This window comes from Narcine bancroftii, chromosome 2 (genome assembly GCF_036971445.1).
Source record: "Narcine bancroftii isolate sNarBan1 chromosome 2, sNarBan1.hap1, whole genome shotgun sequence".
NCBI classification, from domain to species: domain Eukaryota; kingdom Metazoa; phylum Chordata; class Chondrichthyes; order Torpediniformes; family Narcinidae; genus Narcine; species Narcine bancroftii.
Window position 1 is genome coordinate 29,146,064 of NC_091470.1, and position 26,659 is coordinate 29,172,722.

A 26,659-nucleotide genomic window follows, 5' to 3' on the forward strand; every position below is an offset into this window, starting at 1 on the left:
CATCAGTGGGAGAAAAAGAACGGTCAACATTTTTATTTGGAAACCTTCACCAAGACTAACCTCAAGTGAGGTTCCAGAGGACTGAAAAGTACTTGTTCCTCTGTTTAAGAAAGGCAATACAATACATACCAGTAGGCCTTACATTAGTGGTAGGGAAGCTATTAGAGAGGATTCTTAGGGATAGGATATACTGTAAGAAACCCCAGTTATCCAGAATTCAAGAAACTAGCAAAAGAAATCTCAGAAAATAAATAGGGAAAAAAATGAGAAAGTTTAACATTGGCACCGTTAGTTTGCCAATCATGCAACGTGGAATCTCAAGCAACCATAAAATTCACTTATCCGGCATCTACCAATCCCCATAGGTACCAAGGTTTTTTTTTAAATTACTGTACTCGCATTTGTGAAAGCATGGGTTTAAAATAAACAGTCAGCTTGGCTTTGTGCATGGCAGGCTGTGTCTTACAAACCTGATTTTGTTTTCTGAGGAGGACATGGAAATGCATTTTATCCATATGCAATTTTATGTCTCTTCTGGTTAGCTGATCCAAGACATGAAGACTTATAGGATCTGCTGTGACTTGGTTAACTGAACTCAATATTTTCTTGGCTGTAAAAGAAGGGACAGGGGTGGCAATGGTGGTGAAGTGTTTCTCAGACCGCAGGTCTGTGACCAACAGTATTTCAAAGAGATCAGTGCAGGGAACTCCCTTTTATGTAATACAGGTACACGATTCTTTATCCGGACAACTAAAATCCAGAAAGCTCCAAAATCTGGCAAGTGGAGAGAGAGGCGGCAGCACGAGTCAGGCGGCCGGGAGACCGGTAGCACGATTTGGGCGGGTGGGACACTGGCAGCGTGAGTCAAGCGGCTGGAAGACCAGCAGCGCGAGTCAGGCAGGCGAGGGCGGGGGGAGACCGGATGTGTGAGTCGGGCGGCCGAGAGACTGGCAGCGCGAGTCAGGCAGGCGAGGGGGAAGAGACAGGCAGCACGAGTCGGGCAGGCGAGGGACCAGCATCACGAGTCAGGCAGGCAAAGGGGGGGTGGGGGGCGATGGCAGAGTGACTGAAAGAGAGTGGGGGTGGATATGGCAGCACAATTTGGGTGGACTTAAATTATCTGGCTTTCCGAAATCCAGTGTGTGTGTGTGTGTGTGTGTGTGTGTGTGTGTGTGTGTTTGCATGAAAATTTGGACATTAAAATTGACCTTGTGGATGGTGACAAGTGTTGTCAAAGGTTGCTGCAGGATATAGATCATTTGGAGACAAAAATGCAGTGATGGCAGATACAAGTTAATCCAGTGAGTTATTGTACATTGGAAAAGACAAATTAAGGAGAAAGTATGTGGTAAATGGTTTGGTTCCTTTCATTGATCAGGGGGTTGAGTCTCAAATTCTTTACAGCTGTAAAAAAATAGTTTGGGCCACATTTTGAGTATTGTGTGCAGTTCTGATTGCTACATTACAAAGTAAAAGATACAAGATACAAGATTCATTTATTGCCTTGAAATAGTAACATTACACAAAATGGCCTTCTACCTGCTGTAAGGCAGAGTCGCCCTTAGTGTCACCCAGCTCCCTTCAGAGTACAAGAGAGAGAGAGAAACACCGAGTGTCTGTGGGTTTCCCTCCAGCATTCCCGCAGCCTCTGGTGCCACACATACTCCAGTTAGATTCATCGGCCACCTGAGCTCCAGATACAAACCTCTGACATGACCAGGAAGCCTTCAGTGCCGGAGGCCCTTTGGGAGCCCTTCTTGCCCTCAGAAATCCATCAAATTCCAGCTCCGAGACCTGGTTCCCACGAGCCAGTTGCCAACAGTTCGCAGCCTGTGTGGGGGTCTTAGCTGCTGAGACACTAGCACAGGCACCGCCATCTTGGGCACAGACCCCCATGGTTGCACAATTTTACTTTCCATTCACTGGCCGTTTAAAGCCTGTACTGTGCAGCCTGCATGAAAACCGGGTGGTTGAACCCTTCAGAGTGGTGGCTGTGTCTCCACTCTCTACTCTCCCTGGTCTGCACCAGCAGGATCTCTGCCATTACAGCAGCTCTGGCATCACCGTTATTTTGTTCCATCGGTTATGGTGAAGAATGTTGAGTTGCTCGGTATTCGGTAAACTCGATTAATAGTAGATGTTTGCCTGACTAGCTGGAGGCTAGTCCACTGATCCACTAGTTAATCAGTGCTGGGTTGATTGTTGTCATCTATATCAATGATCTGGATGATAATGTAGTAAATTAGTTCATGATCCTCCCCTTGGCACACTGATCATAGACTGGTCAGACATCATAAAAGGACCCTTTACAGCATTGCAAGTCAAGTTCTTAATGCACTAGGATGATAATGAATATTTACATCTTTAAAAAAAAAATTAGACAGGCCATTTTGGCCTGCGAGTCCATGCCGCCCAATTTACATCCAATTAACCTATACACCCAGTGCTTTTCAAACAATGGGAGGAAACTTGAGCCCCTGGGGAAAACCCGTGCAGACACAGAGAGAACGGACAAACTCCTTACAGCCATTATGGGATTCGAACACCAGTCCCGATCGCTGGCGCTGTGAAGGCATTGTAGACCAACTGTGTTGCCCTAATCTTATGTATTTATTGCCTTTTAATTGAATTCAAAAAAGTTTTTCTTGGCAAGTACCTTCAGCTGGAGGAAGAAAGATCTTGGGCTCATATGTGATTTATACAACGTGTTGAGAAATAAAGTCAACCTCGTGACCATTGTATCCTATATTGGTTTGGAAACTCAAGTTTCCAGGAACATAGAAGGCTGGAGGTAGTGGTGAACATAGCCAAAGCTTTCAAGAGCACCCACTGGCTCCATCATCGAAATAACCAAGTGAGGAACTATCGTCATAAAGGGTCCTCACACCATGGGCGTGCTCTTTCTTGCTGTTACCTTCAGGCAGAAGGTAGTGATGCTTGACATTTGGCCTCTCTAAGTTTTCAAGAACAGATTTTTTGGTCCAGACTCTTGTCCTCTTCATTCAATCTACTCACGAACAATCGAATATCTGTCTGCACTTTGCAAAAGCAAAATGTTTATAACATTAAGTGCAAGGTTTATCATTTTTTTTTTCCTCCTGGTACAATGACTGAATTACTTATAAGTGCATTTTTGGGATCCGTGCAGTGGTACATTGTACTGAAGTATCTAGCAATATAATCTTTTTTCTCCAAAAAAAAGATCGGGATTTCTCTCACCGTAACTTCCATTGGGATCTGTATAAAGATCATGCTTCGTTTTGAGAAACAATTATTTCAAATGGCCACAATACGTCAAGACGTTGTGCAGTTGTCACTGAAGCTGATGGTGGCCTTTGATGTCACAGTTGTGTCCTTGTAATTTCAGGTGCTGATCATTGTGTGCTATATCAAAAGAAGATGGGGGCTTAATCAAGAGAGCAAAAATAAATTACGAAAGTAAGCTTGCGGCAAATATAAAAACCGACTGCAAAAGCTTTTATAAATATGTCAAGAGGAAAAGATTGGTGAAATCCAGAGTAGGTCCTTTGCAGTCAGAATCAGGGGAATATATAATGGGGAATAAGAAAATGGCAGACCAATTAAATTCTTACTTTAGTTCTGTTTTTACAAGAGAGGATACAAATAACCTCCCAAGGATGTTGGGAAACATAGAGACTAATGCAAGGGTGGAACTGAAAGAAATCAGTATCTCTAAGGACAAGGTCTTGGGGAAATTGATGGGATTGAAGGCAGATAAATCCCAAGGGCCTGATAATCTACATCCTCGGGTATTTAAAGAAGTGGCCATTCAGATAGCAGATGTTTTAAGAATTATTTTACAGAACTCGATAGACTCAGGATCAGTACCCATGGATTGGAGGGTAGCTAATGTTACCCCACTATTTAAAAAGGGGGGTAGAGAAAAAGCGGGGAATTATCGGCCGGTGAGCCTTACATCAGTAGTGGGCAAAATGATGGAATCCATTATTAAGGATGTAATAGCGGAGCATATGACTAGCAGAGAAGGGATCGGATGGAGTCAACATGGATTTAAAAAAGGTAAATCGTGCTTGACAAATCTATTGGAATTCTTTGAGATGGTGACAGGTAAAATAGATGGGGGAGAGCCAGTGGATGTGGTGTACCTGGACTTCCAAAAGGCCTTCAATAAGGTCCCGCATAAACGACTGGCTTCCAAAATCAAGGCTCATGGGATTGGGGGCAAAGTATTGATGTGGATTGAGAACTGGCTGGCAGGTAGAAGACAAAGAGTTGGGATAAATGGCTCATTTTCTGAGTGGCAGGCGGTGACCAGTGGGGTGCCACAGGGATCTGTACTGGGACCCCAGCTGTTCACAATTTACATTAATGATCTGGATGAGGGGATTGGATGTAATATCTCCAAATTTGCAGATGACACTAAGCTAGGAGGGGTTGTGTGCATGGAAGAGGGGGTCAGGAAGCTCCAGCGTGATTTGGATAAATTGAGGGACTGGGCAGATACATGGCAAATGCACTACAATGTGGATAAATGTGAGGTTATCCACTTTGGTAATACAAACCGGAGGGCAGATTACTATTTGAATGACAATAGATTAAGAGATGGGGAAGTGCAGAGAGACCTAGGGGTACTTGTACATCAGTCTCTGAAGGCGAGCATGCAGGTACAGCAGCCGGTAAAAAGGCAAATGGTATGTTGGCCTTCATATCAAGAGGGTTTGAGTATAGGAACAAGGATACCTTACTACAGCTGTACAGGGCCTTGGTGAGACCCCACCTGGAGTATTGTGTGCAGTTTTGGTCACCTTATCTAAGGAAGGATGTTCTTGCAATGGAGGGAGTGTAGAGGCGATTCACCAGGCTGATACCTGGAATGGCAGGAATGACTTATGAGGAAAGATTGCGCAAATTGGGATTGTACTCGCTGGAGTTTAGAAGATTGAGAGGGGATCTCATAGAGACATATAAAATTCTGGCAGGACTGGACAGAATGGATGCAGATGGGATGTTTCCAATAATGGGAAAATCCAGAACCCGGGGCCATGGTTTGAGGATAATAGGCAAACCATTTAGGACCGAGATGAGGAGGAATTTCTTGACCCAGAGGGTCACAGAGGGCAGTAGAGGCAGGTTCATTAAATCTATTTAAGAGGGAATTAGATCTATTTCTTCAGTATAAGGGTATTAAAGGTTACGGAGAGAAGGCGGGGACGGGGTACTGAACTTTAAGATCAGCCATGATCTCGTTGAATGGCGGAGCAGGCTCGAAGGGTCGAATGACCTACTCCTGCTCCTATCTTCTATATTTCTATGTTTCTATATCTGAGTTGGATACAATTGAATTTGAAGGTCTGGGATTGTTTACTATTAATGGTTCTTAACCCTCTGACCCGTTGCCATAGGTCACTGTATCTGAACAGTTTGTAAAATTACTGAATTGTTGTAAAAATAAAAACCATACTGCTTATTCAGATGCTTCAGAAAGAAGAAAAGCCAATATTTTTATGCGATTCCAGTCTGCCTGTGACACTATTTAAACAATCCGTGGCATTGCTCTCAAATTCTGAGATGATTAGAGTTCCCCATTAAATGCTGAACTGGTCAGCGGCACCCACATCCTGTAAAAAGAAATTAAATGGGCAAGGAGGCAGATAGGTAAACCCTAATTTTGTTTTACTCTTTGATGGGGCAATTGAGCGGAGATCAGCAAGGATAGCGCTTTGTGAGAAGTTGATCATTTCTAAACTGTGATGCACGGCTGCAGCAGTGAGCAGACACAAAACTCCAGAAAGACTGTACAACAGGCTTTATTCAGTTAAAAGTCTCTGCTACAGTGGTAACTGTAATGGTGACTCCTGAGTGACTGGCTCAGGAGGAGCCACCTCAGGATTATATCCCGGGCAGTTGATTGACAACCGGCCGGGTGTAGTTAGGTCTATTCAAGTTGGCTGATTGACAGCTGGCCAGGCGTGGCCTGCCCTCCAGTTATCTTCCTGCAGGTACAGAGGGTAGTAGGATAGTGAAGTATCACCACATAAACAAATTGAAATTGGACAAAGGGTTGTGAGATGAGTCTCCTATGCTATTTAGGAAAGATTTGTCTGATGAAAGTTGTAGAATTTTATTGTGCTTTCCAGTTTCAACATATTTAATTACAGTACTTTATTTTGCAGGCTATTGATTTATTACAAAATAGATAGTTAAAATAGCACAGTGTTGAAGATATGCTGCAGATGAGTGGTTATAGTAATCAGGAAATGGTGCAGACACCGCAGCTCTTTCGAAAAGGACATAGATCACCTTTGAAAAGCCTACAAGATTGTAAAGAAAATAATAGATGAGCCATAGAGAAGATGGCCTGAAAGTTTGTAAGTCTTTGGCAAACTCTTCTGCAAAAGATTGTGGTGGATTCTGAGAATTTTAAAGGCAGAAGTAAATCCTTGTTCAGTGAATGAAAGTTATTGGAGAGGCAGGAATGCAAGGTTAAGATTGCATCAACCTTGATATTATTGAATGTCACAGCAAGGGCCCAAGTAGCTGGTTCTTGCTCGCACATCCTAAATTCTTAAGCAATTGGAAAGGCCCATTAAACAAACAAGGGAGAGTAAATCGACAAAAAACCATTTTCAGGGATTTGCCGGTGCAGAATTGCGTAGAGCTCTTTGACCAAAGTCCATTACACAATTGAACTCAGTTTGTGACATTGATAAGCTCAAGAATTTTTGCTATTGCAGATGATTCAGTGGAAATTAGGACATGAATATTAGATGCTCGTGGAATGTTAAGGATTCTTTTAAAATATTGTTGTAAATTTTAAAAAAAACATGCATATACAAAACATTTATGGAATACATGATATTAATAACATATGACAAATTTGATAACACATCAAGCTATAATGCTCATTGTGGTGCGCTGTTAGCCAGAATCAGACACACACACAAGGCAAAGACTGTACAACAGGCTTTAATCCACAAAGACTTTCACAGAGCCAGGCTGGCCGTAGCTGCAGCAACTCTGAGTGAGACTTTGGGAGGCCGGTGCAGGCTTATATCCCGGAGGGTGATTGACACCTGACCGAGTGGGGCTTGATCCATTCAGGCTGACTGATTGACAGTCGGCTAAGTGTTGTCCTGTCCCCTTAGACTCCTGCAGGTACAGATGTTGCCCCCTGCAGTAGGCCGGTGGTGTACCACCACATTCATATAACCATAATTCAAAATTACAACAAAAAGAGAAAAGAGGAAAATAATTCCTCATACAGTGTGATTCTAAACCCAAGGTATATGACTAAAGAAAATATGTACTTTGTGGCGGCCCATCGCAGCTCCCCCATGGGTCCTCACAAAATGAAGGATGAATGCGACGATCCAGCAGGCTGCACGAGGCCCGCAGCGCTGCCCTCTAATTGGCCATAACCAAAAGAGTTTAACTGGCCTATTAGGGAAAGCGGATCACAAGTGCTGAGAGGGTTTTGACCACACCCCTCATCTTGAGAATAAAAGCAGGGCTGTGAGCCCAATAAAGCTGAGCGTGTTAACTACACCCAACTGGGGTTTGTGTCATTCTTTCTGGGAACAGCGTGTTCTTTCTAAGCTAACCTGCATGCAGCTATAGCCATAGTTTGTATCAGCTAGCTATAACTTCGTTCATGGAATAAAATAGCAAATATAAACATTTAAAAATAATATTATATATACAGATTATGAAAGTAGTTCAAGAATGGTCCCCACAACATTTGAAACCTTTCTTTTCTAAATTTAAACAGGACATAATGTCCCTGAGCCATTGAGCACGAGTGGGTGGGGCAACATCCTTCCATCTAAACAATATTGCATGTCCAGCCAGGAGAGATGCAAAAGGTAGAATATGACATTTAATTGGAGTTAAAGGAATATCATCTTCTCCAATTGTACCAAAAAAGTGCAACCAGAGGAGTAGGCTTAATTTTTAAATTTACCTTTTAAAATTTACATTTAGCATTCGAGTTTGAAATATCTCCCTCCAGTATTTTTCAAGTCAAGAACATGTCAAAAATATATGAATTAAAGAAGCCTCTTCTCTCTTACATTTATCACAATAAGGATTACATCTGAATAGATATGAGATAATTTAACTTTACACATATAAGCCTATGTATAACTTTAAATTGTAATAATCAATGATGGGCAATTTAGATGTAGAATTAACCAGATTAAAAATTGGATCCCAAACTTCATCTAATAGTGTAAGATTTAAATCCTGTTCCCAGGCATTTTTAATTTTAACTAGAGGGGCATGACTCAAACCCACCAGCTTCTCATAAATAATTCATGTGCAAAACTGTTCTAACCTAAATATCATATCAACAGAGTTGAAAATCCAGTATCTGAGATTTAAGAAATGTCTAATTTGCAAGTGTCTGTAAAAAAATGAATATTTGGTAAGTTGAACTTTTTAGAAAATTTTTCAAATGACCCAAAACTATTGTCAATGAAAAAGAACTTTGAAATGATGAATTAAACCAACCATGAAAAACAAAATCTTGTAAAGAAGGTTGAAAAAGATGATTGGATAAAATAGGGTTTAAAAGAGAAAAACCATAAAGTCCAAAATGTTTTCTAAACTGCACACAAATTCTAACACCATGCCTGACAATAGGATTATCGATTGATTTATTTAAAGAGAAGGGAAGTGAGGATCCAAGAAGAGCTGGAATGGAAGGTTTTTTTTTCAGCGGAATTCAACTCCATTGCTATCCACTCGATAATGAAAATGTAACCAGAACATAAAATTAAGATGTTGACTGCCCAGTAGTGAACAGAACCTATTCCTTTTAGTTTTTAAAGATGAACCTTGTTTAGACGAAAGGGCTTACCCCTCCATATATAAGACAATATAATGCGATCAAGTGAATCAAAAAACATTTATGAATAAAGATTGATATAGACTACAAAAGGTATAGAAAGTTATGTAAGATATTCCTTTCAACAGAATTATATGACTGACCAAGGAGTGACCATTTTGTTAAAGATTGTTTCACTTGTTTTAAAAATGTAAGAAAACATTCTTTAAAAAGTTATTGATGATACTTCATAACTATAATACCAAGATATTTAAACTGATTTTCCATAATTTTAAGGGGGAAATTGGTACACACGGATGCAGGTTTGTTCAAAGGGAAAGTTCACTTTAATCTATTTCCTGAAAACTTACTAAATTGGGAAACTATTGACAACATGAACAGTAACGAAAAGAGAAGGTTTGATAGGTAGAGCAAAAGATCATCTGCAGAAAGGGAAACTTCCTACAGATCCCTGAAATGTCACCACACTCTCGAAATGCAATTACTAATGGCTTTAAGACCAAATCAAACAATAATGGACTTAGAGGAGACCATTAATGGATTCCTCATTGAAGATTGAAAGGCTATGATTGTTGAAAATTAATAAGAATTGAAGCCATTGAGATGTATACAATAATTTAATCCATGAAATAAAACCTGATCCAAAATTTGAAATTTTCTAAAATCGTGAATAAATGTTTCCATTCAACTTGATTGAAGCTTTCTCTGCATCAAGAGAAAGAACACATTTGGGAACTAGACTTGAAGGTTGATGCAAAGTATCTTATAAGTGACATATATTAAAATGAGAATAATGGTTTTTCATAACACTAGTCTGGTCTTCAAGGATGATAGATGGTGAAATATTCTCCAATCTACTGGCCTAAATTTTAGCCAGAATTTTTACATCAACATTTAATAAAGAAATTGTCCTGTAAGTGGAGCAGTTTGTTGAGTCTTTACCTTTCTTGCAATAAGCAATATACATGCTTCAATAAATGTTGCCAGATTACCCTTCCTAACTGAGTCCGACAACACTAAATTTAACTGAGATTAAAACGGATGAGAAAAAGAATCTTAAGGATTAAGTGCAGAAATCATGAGGTGGGGAGGATTCGAAGCAAGGTCAGTGAGCATGTGGTACAAATCAGAACAAAAAGGTTTAGAAATTGTTCTATTTGACAGAAGATAGATTTAGGGCAAGTCATCCTTGACAAATTTACTGGAATTTTTTAAGAATATAATGAGTCTAAAGGATAAAAGGGAATAGGTGGATGCTGTGCACTTCGATTTCGAAAAGGTATTCCATAAAGTGCTACATTAATGTATTGTCGTATTAGCTTGGATAGAAGACCAAGAGGATAGGATGGAGATTAGAGGATAGAGAGTTGTCCCTCTGGAATCAGCAGAGAGTGGAGTGGTGCGATGGTCACTGCAGACCCAAAACTGTTTGCAATACACATTATTTGGAAGAGGGGACAGAGTGTAGTATATCACAGTTTGCTGATAACACTAAATTGAGTTAGAAAGCAAATTGTGCAGAGGTTTGGGAGAGTCTGCAGAGAGTTATAGATGGGTTGAGTTTGTGGGCAAGAGTTTGTCCAATGGAGAACAATGTTGATAAATACAATGGTTGGCTTTGCCATCCAGGAATGAAAGTCACAGAAGCGACGCCATAGTATGTGTGGCATAGTGTTAAATTCCATTGTTGGGATCCAACCACCTTCATGTACCAGTCACACTAAGGGTAAGAAATAAAATCCCTGAATATGGAGCCCTTGGTATGCCCAAGATAACCCTTTAGAAATCAAATTAAAACACGAAAATCTGTAGACACCGTGGTTGAAGTAAAAACACACAATCTGGAGAAATGTTTCTCCAGCTTTTACTTTAGAATTCAATGTTGTTAAATTTATAAAGCAGTAAATGAAGAACATACATAATTAACTTTGCCCAAATTATATGGGCTAATTTGGTGAACAATATCTGAAAGCTAACCAAATATAAATCAATTCATTCTTCCAAGCAGAACTGAAGAGTATCCACATTAATCTTGAACAAAACTAAAATATGGTACCCATTTATTATAACTGTGGGACTTTTAAATTTATTTAATGTTATCTTGGCTAATTAGAATGTACAGGTTTCAAGATGTATAACAGACTAGAGAATTTGTCAATGCAGATAAACACATTACTAGGGGCAGGATCTCTTCTCCCTTGATACACTTGTATTTCATAGTTGAGAGCTGTTTAAAACATGTCTCTATTTGGAGTAATTAATGAGAGAATTCCATAGCCATTTTGTTCATGCAATTTTAATTATTAACGAAGGGTTTGGTGCTTGGAGGATGCAAAGTTAGAGCCCAGGGATCATGGACACTGCAAGACCTGCTGCCTTCCTCCCTCATTTTTTATATTTTAGCCACAATCACAGCATTGCAGACTTTTGTCTTTCAAGATCATGAGATAGTCCATCAGTGGTTATCTGCCTCACTTTTAATCAGGAAATATAATCCACTGGGAAGAAATTATTCTGCCACAATCAAACCCTTCGTTGCCTATTGTTAAATTGAGGTCTGCATCAATATTTTAATTCTCCAAAATCGCCTCCTGTATTTTTCTGCTGATGGAGGATATGGGAGGAGGGTGCACAGAAAGGGACACAACCTTTTCTTCCGGTTTTTGAGTCAAGGATAACCAGCAAAATTATTGGCTGAACTGAAAGCAGTTATGGTGCAAGTCTCATCATTCAGGAATGCGACTGAGCCCCATGTTAAATTTGAACTCGGTGTTGAAGGCAGGTTTAATTTTAACATTTAAGAAGAATTTGTACAGGTACATGGATGGGAGAGGTAGGGAGGGCTTCGGGCTAGGTGCAGGCCAGTGGGACTAGGCAAAATAAAATGGTTTGGCACAGACTAGAAGGGCCAAAGGGGGCCTGTTTCTGTGCTGTCGTGTTCTATAAATCTATGATTCAAAGAACCAACCAAATTACAAACCATATGCAAAAAATCCTGATGAAAATATTTTGGGTGATAATTTGTGAGATACAGTGCTTGGCATGGTACAAGTTGTCCACTAACGTCAAAAACAATTACATTTCTGGACCAACTCGAGAATAAGATGTATCCAAATATTAGCTCCTTCCATTATCTCAAGATACAACTGACATATTGGCCAAAACTTTGATTCAAAGTCTGATGCAGGATATATCCAAAACTGTGCTGGATGTATATGCATACAGGTATTTGTTCAGGACTACCAACTTGACTGTGCAGTTGAGAACCCTTTATGTGCCCTGTGCCATAAAGTTTGCTACTCGTACCACTGGGACTAAAAGTTTGCCAATTCATAGCTCGATTTTACTTACAAGTGCATGAATACACCTCTATTCTGGTATATTGTTATAGCACTTAAGCTTTAAGTTGTATACATCACAAAGGCAATTCTTGTGATTGTTAGCCTGTTGCTTGGCATTTCGTCTTCAGAGACACTGATTATTTTCCTTTGTATCTTGTTGGTTGCAGGCTCTCCATGTTCCTGTTTACTTGTTTCCTCTGTAATTATTTTCTCTTTAATTCTCCTTGATAACTACCAATATTTACAATCATCTTATCCCTGTCCCTTTATGTTTCATTTATCATGAACCTCTGCTCTTCTCTCACACATTAAATCGTTCCTTCTGCTTTTTGTTTACTCTCTTGCACACTAGGATACTCCTTTAATGTTGCTATTAGACATAGAGCAGAATAGACTATTCAGCCCATCGAGTCAGCCCAAGCATTGATCATGAGCTGATCCATTTTCCTACTCGGCCCCATTGTCTGACCTTTCTCTTCATAACCTTTGATGCTCCGGCTAATCAAGATTAAACTCTGCCTTAAATGCATCAAATGGCTTTTCCTCCACAACTTCCCGTGGCAACAAATTCCACAGATTCACCACCCTCTGGGTGAAAGAAATTCCTCTGTATCTCTATTCTCAGTGGATGCCCATTGATACAGAAGTTGTGTTCTCTTGTCCAATACTCTCCCACCATGGGGAAAAAAAAAATTTCTACATCTACTCTGTCCATGCCTTTCAACCTTTGAAATGTTTCAATGAGATTCTCCCTTCATTCTCCTAAATTCCAAAGAGTATAGGTCAAAAGTCTTTCAAGCGATAATCTTTCATTCCTGGAATCATCCTTGTGAACCTCCTCTCCCCTCAAATTAATCACAGCAACTCTCCGGAAGCAAACGATGACTTTAACTGCTCTTCTTCCTATCTTTTAATCGGCATTCTCTCCCTGTTTTACTTTTAGGTACAATACTTTGTTAGTATATTCCTGGTAGATTTAATCTATTTGTTTACTTCAAGGTTATCTGTCCACTTCCAACGTGACTCAACCACTCAACCATCCTGAGTCTAAATTAGTACTTGCTTTTTGACACCCAGCAGGGTTTAAACTTAATTCAACTTCAGCAAATTGTTTATACTTTTTTTTTGGAAACTTTATTTAAAGATTTTATCACATGAATAAAACAAAGAAATTACATTTAAAGAAAAATAAAATTGTTTATACTTTGAATTACTTCTAACTTAACTCTCCCACCTTCTTTATTTCTTGACCTTATACCATTTTAATTGAGCTTATGCCTGTTGCATAATAATCTTTGCAATACAACAGCAGTAATAATAGCATTGAAGCCCAATTCAAAATCAACTTATTAATCCTAAACATTTCACTATTTGCTTAAGATTCATTTGCCAGAAGGGGTTTGTGAAAAGTAAGATTAGGTGCAAAGTTGAACTTCTCTCAGTATAGATCAAAAAGTTTAATGCTGACTGTGCAAGCCGCCTCTACTTGAGAAGATATCATACTTCCTCATTTCCACCATAGTAAACACAGATAAAAATACTTTTGCCACTTGAGCACACTCTTTAATTTGCCAATTATTTTATTGTACATGATGTTTAAAGCATTCCTGCAGAGCCAGAGTGAATAGAGCATCATTTAGTACAGCAGACAGAATGATTTTATCAAATGATAGAAGCCAGGTGGTGTGTCAGAATTCACAGCAGGTCAGGAGAGATGTCTACCAAGGGTTTATGCTAATTTAAAGAAAAAATATTGAATATCTGCCTACCACAAAATGTTCCCAAGGTCACCATTAAACAATATTTTGAAGGTTCATACAGTCTAGAAACAACCCCACCGTGATCAAAACAGGGTGATTTCATTAATAAGTGGAGCTGATGGTTCAACTTTCATCAACATTGAATTGTTATTGTTATGGCAACATGCCATTTTTATGATAATTGCATTCAATTCAATTAAGAAATAAGGGGGAAATGATTTAGAACGGTGATTTTCAAACCGGCCCTCCAAAATCACATTCCACCCTCAGCAATCCTTAGGCAATAATTGCTTTATGATTTGAAGGGGATTGTTTAAGGTGGTACATGAGTGGGGAAAAAAAAGGTTGAGCACCACTGCTCTAGACCCAATTGTTACTGAAATATTTTGCTTGAGAGGAGTTATGAAAACATGCACATAATGAGACAATTAGGTACGATTAAAACAGTGGTTTTCAAACTTTTTCTTTCCAAACATATACCACCTTAAGTAATCCCTTACTAATCACAGAGCACCTATGGCATAGGGATTGCTTAAGGTGGAATATGAGTTTAGGGGGGCCAGTTTGAAAATCATAGGTTTAGAGGAAGCACCAGTCTGTGGTCAACAAGAGATTAAATTAGTAGAGTTCACGGCTTCAATTCTGACCCTGGTTTAGTCCATGTGGAGGTTGCGTGATTTACTGTGAAATCTCTGGGTGCTCCAGTTCCCTCCCTTATCCCAAACAGGGTGCACATTTGCATGTAATTGGCCATGTTAAATCACTCCTCGCATGGAGTAAGTGTTGGAACCTGGGGATTGATGAAAATAAATTATGGGAATCATCGCTGTGGCTAACCCTTAAGATCGAGGATCTTGTTCCGCTGATCTATTTATGGGCTCTCAAGTAGCTTATGAGTCCAATCTTGAGTTTGAAAGATCTTCCACATTCAGAACTGGTCACTACAGATGGCAGAACGAGCTTTGGTTGTTGCTGTCTCTCTTTCCATTTACTTCTCTTTTCTTTTAGTTCTGCACATCTTTTGGCTTCAAAAGTAGCTGTTGCTTCTTGAATGATGGTTTGACAGAGTTTCCTGCCTTTGGCATTGGCTTCCCAAATATTGATGTTGACATTACAGGTCTTCATGTTGGATTTTAAGATGTCTTCGAAACTCTTCTGTTGTCCACCTCTTTTATGTTTGCCTTCTTTAAGGTGGAAATAGAAGATTTGTTTTAGCAGACGTTCATCTTCCATATGAACAATATAACCACTCCATCTTAGTTGGTTCCTAATGACATAAGCTTCAATGCTTGCTGATTTTGCTTCATTTAGCACGCTGACATTTTCCCAGCTGATATTTAAGATGTTTCGAAGACAACGTTGATGGAAGTTTTCAAGAGCCTTCAGATGTCATTGCTATGTTGTCCAGGTTTTCAATGCACACAGAAGCATTGGATTCACCATTGCTTTGTACACTAGCATTTTGGTGTCCATACAAATGTGAAAATCATAAAAGACCCTTATTCAGAGAAGTTACAGAAAGGGTTCCACATTTTCCAGGGTTGTTTCGCCAAGTTGAATTGATGGTTCTAATCAATTTGTCTCAATTGGTGATGGTTGGTAGATGATTTGAGTCTTCTTGGAATTGATGGTATTACATGAATAGTTAACAAGGGAATGGGAATCAGCTATGAGATAGAATTTAGACATTGGGCCTTGTGGTCTCCCTCTGAGTTAGGAAATATGGAAGTAGTTATATTCCTCAAAATTATGGACCATATACTGGTTCTGAGCAGAAAGTAAACAATATTATTGCAATTACATTGACCCAGAAAACTGTAACCAGATCCCTATAAGGAACTCAAACAAATTATTTAAATAAAAAAAAAGAATAGCTTTGTCTATAATGAAGGACCTCTGGCTAATTCCTTCCTGAGATTCTGAACGCAGATTAGCTTATACAACATTATTAAAATAAAAATGACCATCTGTATTCCTGTTAGATAGTTACTGGTGTTAAGCAACAAAAAGGCTGTGCAATATAATTAAGCTCAATGAAAGAGCTACAACAATAATGCCCTCATGTTCTTCACTGGCATAACAGTAGCAGGGAATCTGAAGAATTTATTTGAAAATTCAGTGTCCTGAAAAGGCTGTTAGAACCAGATTAATTTAAAAATGGAAATTGAATACAGTATGTGCTTAAAAAGTGGACTTTGCGAGGTAATAGGAAATGGTGAGAGAAGTGAGACCAATAGAGAAGCATTTTCTGTAAAATAATATACCTATGAATGTCTTCCTGCACTGTCTGAATTGTAAATCCTGGCTTACACATTGAATCACATAAAGCTATGTTTTGTGCGCTTGATATTCATTTTTTTTTAATAAAACATCTATAAAGTGTTTAACAAACTGCAACTTTCCTTGTGGGTCTTTGGTAAAAACCCAAGTTACGGCAGTCAAGGTGGGTAACGCTTGGTGGATTTCCATGATTTGACCCTTATGTAAATGGACAGTATGCACTGAAATCCCAGGTTTATCATTACTTAACTAGAACCTACCTGAGCTGATCAACTCCAGTAAGGCTACATGTGTCAGGCAGCTTATCAAAGAATCACATCGTAACTAATTGCCGTGTTGATCACTGTTCCCAGTAATCCTCTAACCTATCTCCCATTCCGTGCAAAACATCACCAGTTCAGCAGCTGGAAAACCAATCTCCTGTTTCACAAACATGTCCACTAGTATATTCAACACTGAGAACCTAGCTCAGGTCAGTCTTCTTGAAGTAAAATAGTCTTTGTTGGTGGATAACTCTTTTTTAGGCTACTTTGCAGAGGTCACAATTCCCCTGCCCTCGTTTGCTGAGTGATTGACCTGCTGTTAATGCTCTTCTACTAGAACAAGCCAAATCTGGCCAAAAATAATTATGGAATTATGGAGTTCAATTAATTTTCTTCATTTAAGCTGCTATTATTAAAGGTGAAGCGATGATTACATAAAAATTAAATACTTACTTCTCATACGATAAGACCCAAGATCCTCGTCATGTGTTAGGCAAGAGAAATGCTTCAATGAAATAATCTCTGATATTCTAAACTCATTGTTGGTCCAGTTGATTTAATTTCTCCTCACACTAAAAACACCAATAAGGGAATCAACCTAATGAATCTTCACTGAATTTCTTTGTTTGTATAACATCTTCCATTCCAAGAGGAGACCAAAACTCTACACAATATTCCAATTGTTTAAGTTTCCTCTGCCCTGTATAATCGACGTAAAATTTCTCTATGCTTTGTGTTCAAACAATAAAGGCCAAAATCTCATTTACCTTCCTGATTGCTGGTTATATTTGCAGGTTAGTTTGTAGTTTGTGAACAATAATACAGCCATTCCCCATCATACGTCCGAGTTCTGCTCTGTCTGAATGGGTCAGATCTTGAAATGGACACAAGTCAGACGTGTGTCGGCATGGCATGTAGTCCCCACGTTATCAGTCCCGCACACTGATCCCACTGCCCCGCGCTCTCCCAACAGGCCACTTTAAGTCCCCACACTAATCCCACTCCCTGGTATTCTCCTGAGAGCCTGCTTTCAGCCCTGCACTGATCCCACTGCCTGGTACTCCCGCGACAGCCCACTCAACTGATACAGCATTCCTTTATCCTGAGAAACATAGAAACATAGAAAATAGGTGTAGGAGGAGGCCATTTGGTCCTTCGCCTACACCACCATTCATTTTCATCATGCATGATCATCCACTCAGTACCCTGTTCCAGCTCTCTCTCTCTCCATACCCCCTGATTCCCCCTAGTCACAAGTATTAAATCTAACTCTCTCTTAAATATAGCTATGGAACCGGGCTCATTCACTTCCTGTGGCAGAGAATTCCATAGATTCACCACCCTCTGAGTGAAAAAAAATCTTCCTCATCTCAGTCCTAAAGGACTTCCCCTTTATCCTTAAACTGTGACCCCTGGTTCTAGACTTGCTCAACATTGGGAACAATCTTCCTGCATCTAGCCTGTAAAATCCCTTAAGAATTTTGAACGTTTCTATTAAATCTCCTATTAATCATCTAAACTCCAGCAAGTACAAGCCCAGTCGTTCTAGCCTTTCTTCATATGCAAGTCCCGCCATCCCTGGTATCAATCTGGTAAACCTTTTCTGCACTCTCTCCATGGCAGTGATGTCCTTCCTCAGATAAGGGGACCAAAACTGAACACAATGAACTGAGAGAGATACTGTGATGTACACCATGACAGGTTATTGTCTGATGGTCACTATTGTATACATGCATCCGTTAGCACTGGTGGACATACAACCAAGTGTAATTTTTATATTTACATATATTTTTGATTTATGCAGTATTACTTTTTGGTTGTATGTATGGATGGTCAGAAGTAGGGGAGAGGCTGTACCCAAAACCTCTTCACACCAACACTTCATTTGTCACCATTTTTTAAAAACAATCAACTTTTTTCTACCAAAGTGGATGACCTCACAATATTTTTTCACATTATATTTCACCTTGAACCACATTGACCATTCACTAATCATTTCCCCATGAAGTTTTCTGCATACCCCTTACAGTGTATACTCACCTGCACGATAATATTTTCTGTGAACTGATATATCGAATTTCATTCCCACCTTCAAATCACTCATCTGAACACCTTAGGGTCCAGCGTGATCCTCACAGCATTGCAAGAGACAATCATCCAACCTAACAACGATTCATTTATTTCTATTCTGTTTTCTAAATTCTACTAAATCCATCCAAAACAATGTCCTTTGATTTTCTTTAATAAGGTCAAGTGTGGCAAAATAAAATCCTTCTGATAGATGAAATATATCACCTCACTCTATTTTATTTTCACTCAGAAAGACTTGAGACATTGATTCATGCAGTTCCACAGTACTCCAGGCACTCACCCAAAATATATGCTGATCATCGTGCAATGTCCATAAGGTTTGTAGCACCATAATTTGTGTAGATGAACCCAACGGTACTGGGAAGAGGGCTGAAATGCAGAAACCTATTCCATACAACTGGAATACACAAATGTGCTGCAGAATCTCAGCCGGTCGCAAACCATCCAGAGGAAATAAAAGGCAACCAACGTCTCATCCTTCTGGATGCTGCATGGCATGCTGAGTTGTAGATTACACTCAACCCCAGCATCAACAGCTTTTTTTAAAAAACTCCATGCAACTTTATTTAAAGCAAACTTTGATTATTGACAGTGTTTTTGCCAGAGTGCTTGTCAGGCTGATCATTGCAGCTGCCATGACTGTATTTTTGGACTTCCATGAATGAAGTGAAAGCTGTTGTATTTTAGTGAAAACAACCTTGCTCTCTGCGCAGTTCCACTGATGTGCCAATGTGACAACTGGCGGGCTGTTGCCTTCTGTCAGCAATGGGTCAAACAAGCCAATTTCCTTCACATCTCATTCCTCCAGCATTATTCCACGGCTGATGCAGTATCGCAGGCTCTCCACTTCTGTGGTGATATGTAATGACACCACTAGGTCACCAGGGGTCATCCAGGTATATAAAGTAGTCCAGAGCTACAGTCTAGCCTTCCAGGTTCGTCTTGCAGAGAGACAAGGCCTCTTGGTGTACATACTAGTTTATTAAAGCTGTCTTATACTGTTGTGGTTATTGTCAGTACACTACTCAGCTCTAGATCACCTCAAAAACAGCCATTCATACATACGGCTGCTCTTCATCAACTACAGTTCGGCCTTCAAGAAGCTACAAACTCTAGGCCTCTCTACCCCACTCTGTAACTGGATCCTAGATTTTCTCATCGAAAGACCACAGTAAGAATGAATTGGAAATAATGTCTCCTACTCACTGATTATCAACATAGGCGACCCCAAGGATGCGTGCTTAGCCCACTGCTCTACTCATTTTATACTCATGGCACAATTCCAATGATATCTATAAGTTTTTTTTATGACACTACAGTTGTCAGCAGAATCACATATGGCAATAAGGAAATGTACAGGAGGGAGATTGAATGGTGTAATGACAACAACCTTGTGCTCAACATCAGCCAAAACCAAGGAGATGATGGTGGACTTCAGGAAGAAGTCAGGGGAACACCACACAGTCCTCATTGAGGGCTCAGTAGTGGAGAGGGTCAAGAACTTCAAATAAAGGCTCATCAGTAACTATATATTGTGAGGTATCTGAGGAAATTTGGTACGTCATCAAAGACTCTTGTAAACTTCTATAGGTGTACCATGGAGAGCATTCTGGCTGGTTGCTTCACTGCCTGGTAAGAAGGCGACAACTCTCAGGACAAGAATAAACTCCACCACAGGCCCCAGATCACTCCATCGAGGACATCTACATGAAGTAGCCTCTATCCTCAAAGACACCCCCCCCCCTCCCCCCACCACCACCCAGACCATGCCCTCTTCACTCTGCTGCCATCGGGTAAAAGGTACAGGAGCCTAAAGACGAGCACTCAGCGGCACAAAGGACAGGTTCTTCCCCGTTGCCATCAGATTCCAGAATAATCATTGAATCAAAGACACGGCCTTACCTTTCATACATTTGTGGTGACACAGATTATTATTTTGGTAAGATGTGGTAAGATGGTTGGTTATAATATGAATGTTTGCACTGTGACACTGTCACAAAACATCGAATTTCATGACTTGTTCATGGCAATAAATTCGGATTCTAATGCAGTTTTATTTGCCCTTTGGCAGTAAATAGGCAGGTTATTAACCAGAGTTGCTCAGAGTTAAAGAATTGGGTTAAAATGCCTTACCTCACATATATTTCCCTTTCTGCCCCCACTAAAAATTGCTAGCAGTCACAGTTCTTTTTCTCCCCGAATAATTAATTAATTCTTTCTACTCTTTGCTTTCCAACTGTTGGGCACCAGCTTTGTTCTGTCTGATGTGTTCCTCAAATACAATTCCAGACTAACATCAGCACGTTTCCTAATGCTGGACATTGTCTCTGGAGAATATAACGTGGTCTTTTATGTCATATAGCTCTATAAACTTAAGCCAGATCAAGTTGCAGGAGTACCATACCAATGGTAGCAATGACGTTAAGAAAGATTTTTTTTTAAATCTGCAGAAGCTAAAAATTTGAAATTAAGACAGAAAATGCTGAAAACACTCAGGCATCAGCTATGATAAGAGAAACAGATTTAACACTGCAGACCCAAGACCCTTCTTTCAGGATCAAATGTGTCTAACCTGCTGTGTGTTTGCAGGTTTAAAAAAGACACTCACTTTTGGCTCATGGATACCTCTACCAAACTCTAGGCTTTGTATATTTTAATCCACTGAGATAACAATGTTTGATGCACAGCTTCTAGATTATAATCAAGAACATTTTCCATGGTTGTGCACCAGTTAATGATGACTTGTTAAATTAGAAAATAGGGTACATAACAAACCATGGCTAAATAAATTCAATTCAACAGTGGGAGAGAGCTGCTGAAGGATTAGTCTGCGGAACCACAATAATTGTTTTGGTTGTCCACTTGCAGCATTAAAATTCAGCAGGACCCAGCCTAAGGAATCAGCTCCTGCTCACTTTAAGCATCAGGTATGGGACAATGGGTCAAGATTGAGAGATGAGAGGTAGTCAGATTGTTGATTCATGCTGCTTTTGGGGTGTGATTGGAGTCTCAGCTGGTGGTTGGAGTCAAGGTGGGGAGTTTAAGTTTACTTTCATGTGTAGAGAGAGGCTGAATGAAAAAAAAAAGTTGTTTTGCATGCTATCCAGCAAGTCAACGTAAAGGCAAGTACAGTAAATAAAGCAAAGTGCAGAATTGCAGAGAGAGTTCAGTTAGAATGGAGTGAGGGCGGCAATGTTATTATAATGAAGTGAGATTCTTTCAGGTGCCTGACAGGAGCAGAAGAGAAACTGTCCTTGAATTCGGTGGTACGTGATTTCTCACTCGTGAATCTTCTTTCTGACTGAAGGAGGGCAAAGAGTGTCCAGCCAGGGTGGGTGGGGAAAATCCTTTAATATGTTTGCTGCTCTTCCAAAGCAGGGAGATACGTAGATGGGGGTCAATGTAAGAAAGGAAGGCTTGTGTGAATGTCTGAGGTGCATATACTACTCTCTGGAAGTTATTGTGGTCCTGGACAAAGCACTTCTGGAACAAAGCAGTGATGCATTCCGACAAGACATAAGTAAAAGTTGTTGAAGGATACAGAGGCATTTCAAATTTTATCAGGCTTTCAAGGAATATTAGTATTCTTTCAAGGCCATCATATTGCTGTGATCAGGCAATTGTTGTGAAGGTGGGAGATTTGAGTCATATCTAAGGTTTTGATTGGAGTCTTGTTTGACAATTTGGGAAAGGAAATTAAAGGCCTTTAATGTTCATAGCGGTGCCCAATCAAACTTCTGGAGTGACATGATTCAACCTGGAAGCTGGCAAAACTGCATTCCATTCACTTGCCATGTGGTTGAAGGCTGAAAGCTCCTTGAAGATATTCAGAGGTTATGGTGAACTCAAGTGACACATTCCTGAAAGGGTCCTGTAGCTTTAGACAGCAGCCTCCAACAATCTTCATTTACATATAAAATAAACAAAATAAAAAAATGTTGGAATTACAGAGGTCAGGCTGCATTTATGCGAAGAGAAACAGAGTTAATATTTGAATTTTGACAAAGGGTCTCCAACCTGAAATGATAATTCTGTTTCTATTTCTATAAATGCTGCCTGAGTAGTCCAGCGTTTGTTATTTTTAGTTCAGGTTTCCAGTATCTGCAATCTCTTTTTGATGATTTTCTTCTTCTTTACAACTCTGAAATACCATGGTTATTGCAATAACCTCTCGATTGGAACTTTGATAATAAGGGGGCTCATTTAAGCTGCTTTATTAAAAGTTACTAACATAACTTATTCATAAGTGCAACTCATTAAGCCAACAAAAACACTTCCCTTATCAAATAAATCATAAATATTTTAAAACTTTCACTTTGTATCTTATAATATTAGTCTCTGAACAGTCACTCTCAATGGGCTGAATTGGATTGGCAGTCTGAGCCACGACAAAGCCATAAAATATTGAAAAGATTTGGATCTTCAGCCTGGAAGTAATGGCACTGAAAACTAACTATCAGCTTAAGGGAGAAGTAACATTAGTTTACTGCTCTTGAATTTCCTTTTTAAAATTGATTTAATGGGATTTTACAGCTTATAATGCTCTTCTTCCTGTTCTGTCCTTTATCGAAGGTTTCCTTTTGGGCCTGTACAGGACATCTAGTATGGTGTCAATTGACTGTCTAAGAAACTCTGATCTACCATTTCCTCAAAGGTTACTCAAAATTCTTGTTGAGACTTGCCCCATGAGAAACCAGATCTTTAAGAAGATCAATCAATTTGAAATCAATGCAAGGAACTGAAATGCCATTAATTTTATGTGGTCAAGCAATATCCACAAGCCAAGATGTTTTAAATGAGCAGAGGCGTGTTCAGCATTGTGGCTTGTGCGGAACTCGCTGAGGTGTGTGTAAAGGTAAAGCTCCCCCTTGAGGACAGAGCATTGTGTCTAAGAGAGGGGAAGGTCAGAGGGGGTAATAATGAGGGGTTAGAGTAGGTGTTGTGGAGTGGAGGGTGGGGTTTGGTTGGTGGGAAGTGGAGGGTTGGAGAGATCAGAGGAGGAGGTGGAGCATTGGGGGGGTCATCAAAGGCAGGAAGTGGAGGGTTGTGGGGGTGTCAGAGGGGGGGAGGTGAATGGTTGGGGAATCATATAACTGATGAAGGGCTAAGCCCACAGATTTTTAAAATCTTCTTATGGATGCTGAAAGATTTGCTGAAGTTCTTCAGCCCATTTGGGCATTAAGTTCACAGCAAGTCAAGTTTACAAAGCTCCACGGTGGACCATCAACATGGTCAATGCTGTCAGACCAGATTAATTAATGTTGTATTTAATTCAGGCTTTAAAGAAGTTTTATTTTTTCAAAATTCAGCATTTTTGAAATAGACACAGCACTGATAGATAATGTTTAAATATTCCAAAAAATATTTAGCAAGAAATATCTTGCAATACTTCAAAACTATTAAATGATGTTCAATCATGATTATTCATGGATGGCAGACCAGACACATTATAAAAGCTTATTGCTGGTGATAAAACCCATTTTCAGCTGTATTAATAAAACACTGCCAGTTTACCACTCTTAAATATGTCAACGTGTGCTTTAATTGAAGAAATCAGTACAATTTCATTTTAAAATGCTACCAAATTGTACTGTTCCACTATTAGGATTTATGCTCTGATTATGGAAATTCTTTAGAGCTGTAACCTGAGCCATTTCAGAAAGAAAACTGCTAATTTTTGCCTAAATGTTGTTGGCATTTAAAAGCAGAATGCATTGAGTTCATCTGAAAGCAAGATTTCCATGCCTTCTCTTCCTTGTCCAGTATTTAGTCTTTTGTGTTTGTTAATTTTGTGCTTTGTGTATTTTTTGATTAACTGATGTAAAGCACTTTCGAGCAACAGCTTGTTGTATATAAATATTCAATTCAATTCATTCCAATACCTACATTATTTCCATGCCTACTTTATGAGAATAACATATTGGAATGGATGGGAGATTGGCTGACTAACAGGAAACAGAGTCAAAAATGTCTTTTTTTCTCTAACTGGCAAGATGTAGTGAGTGGCACAGACATCAGTGCTGGGCCTCCACAGAGAGAAACACCGCAGATGGTGGAATCTTGAACAAACAATGTAATGCTGGAGAAACTCCAGGGGTCAGCAGCATCCATGGCCAGTCAATGTTGTGGTTCAGAGCCCTTTATTGACATTGAAGTTAAAAGAGGTAGCATTTCATCCATGAAGAAGAAAAGAAAAACCTGGTGATGGATCAAGTGTGATAAGGCACAAAAGAGAATGTGGTAGGGCATGTGACAGAAGGCCGATCAGGGCATAAGACAGATGATGGAATAAGTGATAGAGGCGGAGATACAAGCAAAGGGAGTACTGGGAGTAGTTCAAGCGAAAAGAACAAATGTCAATTAAGGGATAAAACGATGAAATAAGATGAATATGGGTGGGAGCTGGGTTGGTTACCACTCACGCTGTAGTAAACCATCATTATGCTATGATTGGATGCTGCCAGCTGGACATGCCTCCTGAGATCGATCCCACCCATGGCTCTTTGCGTACACCCCATTCCAAGCTGCTTTGAACAGTCAATGAGGTTGATGGCTGCTCCAGTCTATAATTAATAAAAGTCTATCAGTTTCACAAGTTCAGTCTTTTGTGATTATTGATGGTGCATCAAATGCTCTTCAACTTTTTGAAGACTTCTAATTCTTCGGTCCTTCCTGACTTATATGCAATCCTTTCCCCATCACTAAGTGTTCAGAGACCTATTCTACTGCCTTAAAGGCAGAGCTGATCAGTCCCCATCTACTAACACTCTCCTGGCACTGGAACTTGTCCTCACTTTTAATTTATTCTTTGACTCCTCCTAATTCCCCCAGATCCAGGGTGTAGTCACAAGCACTCACATAGTCCCCAGCTATGCCTGCCTTTTTGTCAGGGTATGTGGAACTATCCTGAGTCCAATCCTACTCCAGTACCACTCCTCAACTCTTCCTCCACTACACTGGCAACTACATCAGTGCTCTTTTACCCAGTGAGGAATGTGACAATTTCATTAATTTCACTGTCAACTTCCACTTTGCTCATAAATCTTCCTGGGCTGTTTCTGACACCTCTCTCCTCTTCCTTGACCTGTCTTCATATCAGGTGACAAAACTATCCACAGACATTTGTTACCAACTCACAGACTCCCACAGTACCTGGATTACATCTCTCCCCATCGTGTTCCTCACAAGGATATGTGACGGATTGGTGTCGATCCTCGACCTAGGTTCTGGGGTGAATTCCCAATCAGCAGTTAACTCTGCTGAGGGATGAAGGACTCGGACATTTCTTCAGCTTTGATTATTGCACAGGCCTGTGAGAGCTCTGTCACCTCTGCAAACTTTGCCACAATCTGATATTAGCTTATCACAATACAGGCTTTACCCATGTGACAAGCATTGCCCAATCAATATTAAACCACACACAATTCATCTATAAACTACCTCATTTTGTGGATTAATCACAGAAATGGGCTCCCCTTTCCTCAGGCATTGTTCTTGCAGGTCACATGATCTGGGGAAACTCTATGCGAGTGAAAGTTTGTTGCGGTCGCCTAGCAACATAGGTCATGGGGTCCAGGGGTGCAGTGCTAACTTTTTTAGGTGACATAGCCCACCAAAAACAGTGACAAAGAGGTGTCGGAGTCAATCTATACTAGGTAGCTCCTTACTTTCACAGATGCAATCCCTTTCTCCCAATTGCTCTACCTCAACTCTTCCCACAATAAGGTCTTCCATTCAAAGACATCAGAAATGTCTTCTTTCCTTAAAAAACGTGCATTTCCCTTTCCTGTCCCTAATAAAATTTATACCTGAATCTTTTCCATTTCTCATACCTCTGTCCTCACCTCCCCTCCCCACCTCTGGTACCTCTGGTCCTCACTAGCCACCTCACCAGCCTCCACACCTGACACATTATCCTCTGACACTTCCACTAACTTCAGCGCGATCCCTCTACCAGCCACATATTCTCCTCCTTGCAGAAAAGTCTCTATAAAACTCCATGATTTGCTCTTCCAAGCATCACTCCTCTCCCGCCCCCCCCCCCCCATCCCACTTCGGTGACCCTTAGGCACTTCCCACTGCAATCGCAAAGCTTGT

General features: G+C 40.0%; 1 long non-coding RNA gene across 2 annotated transcripts in view; it reads right to left on the reverse strand.

The window, feature by feature from the left end:
• The window catches only part of LOC138752283 (uncharacterized), a 28,762-nt gene extending 2,676 nt beyond the window's left edge, over nucleotides 1-26,086 (reverse strand). Inside the window, exons 1-3 of one of the 2 annotated variants that reach the window (XR_011350481.1) lie at nucleotides 26,003-26,076; nucleotides 3,220-3,384; nucleotides 471-610 (exon numbers count right to left, since the gene is read on the reverse strand). This is a non-coding gene — a long non-coding RNA (uncharacterized lncRNA). Of the gene's footprint in view, nucleotides 1-470; nucleotides 611-3,219; nucleotides 3,385-21,215; nucleotides 21,576-22,103; nucleotides 22,464-26,002 lie in introns of those variants that run through there. The other variant, XR_011350480.1, reaches the window with a different exon arrangement.
• Nucleotides 26,087-26,659: the final 573 nt, after the last annotated feature.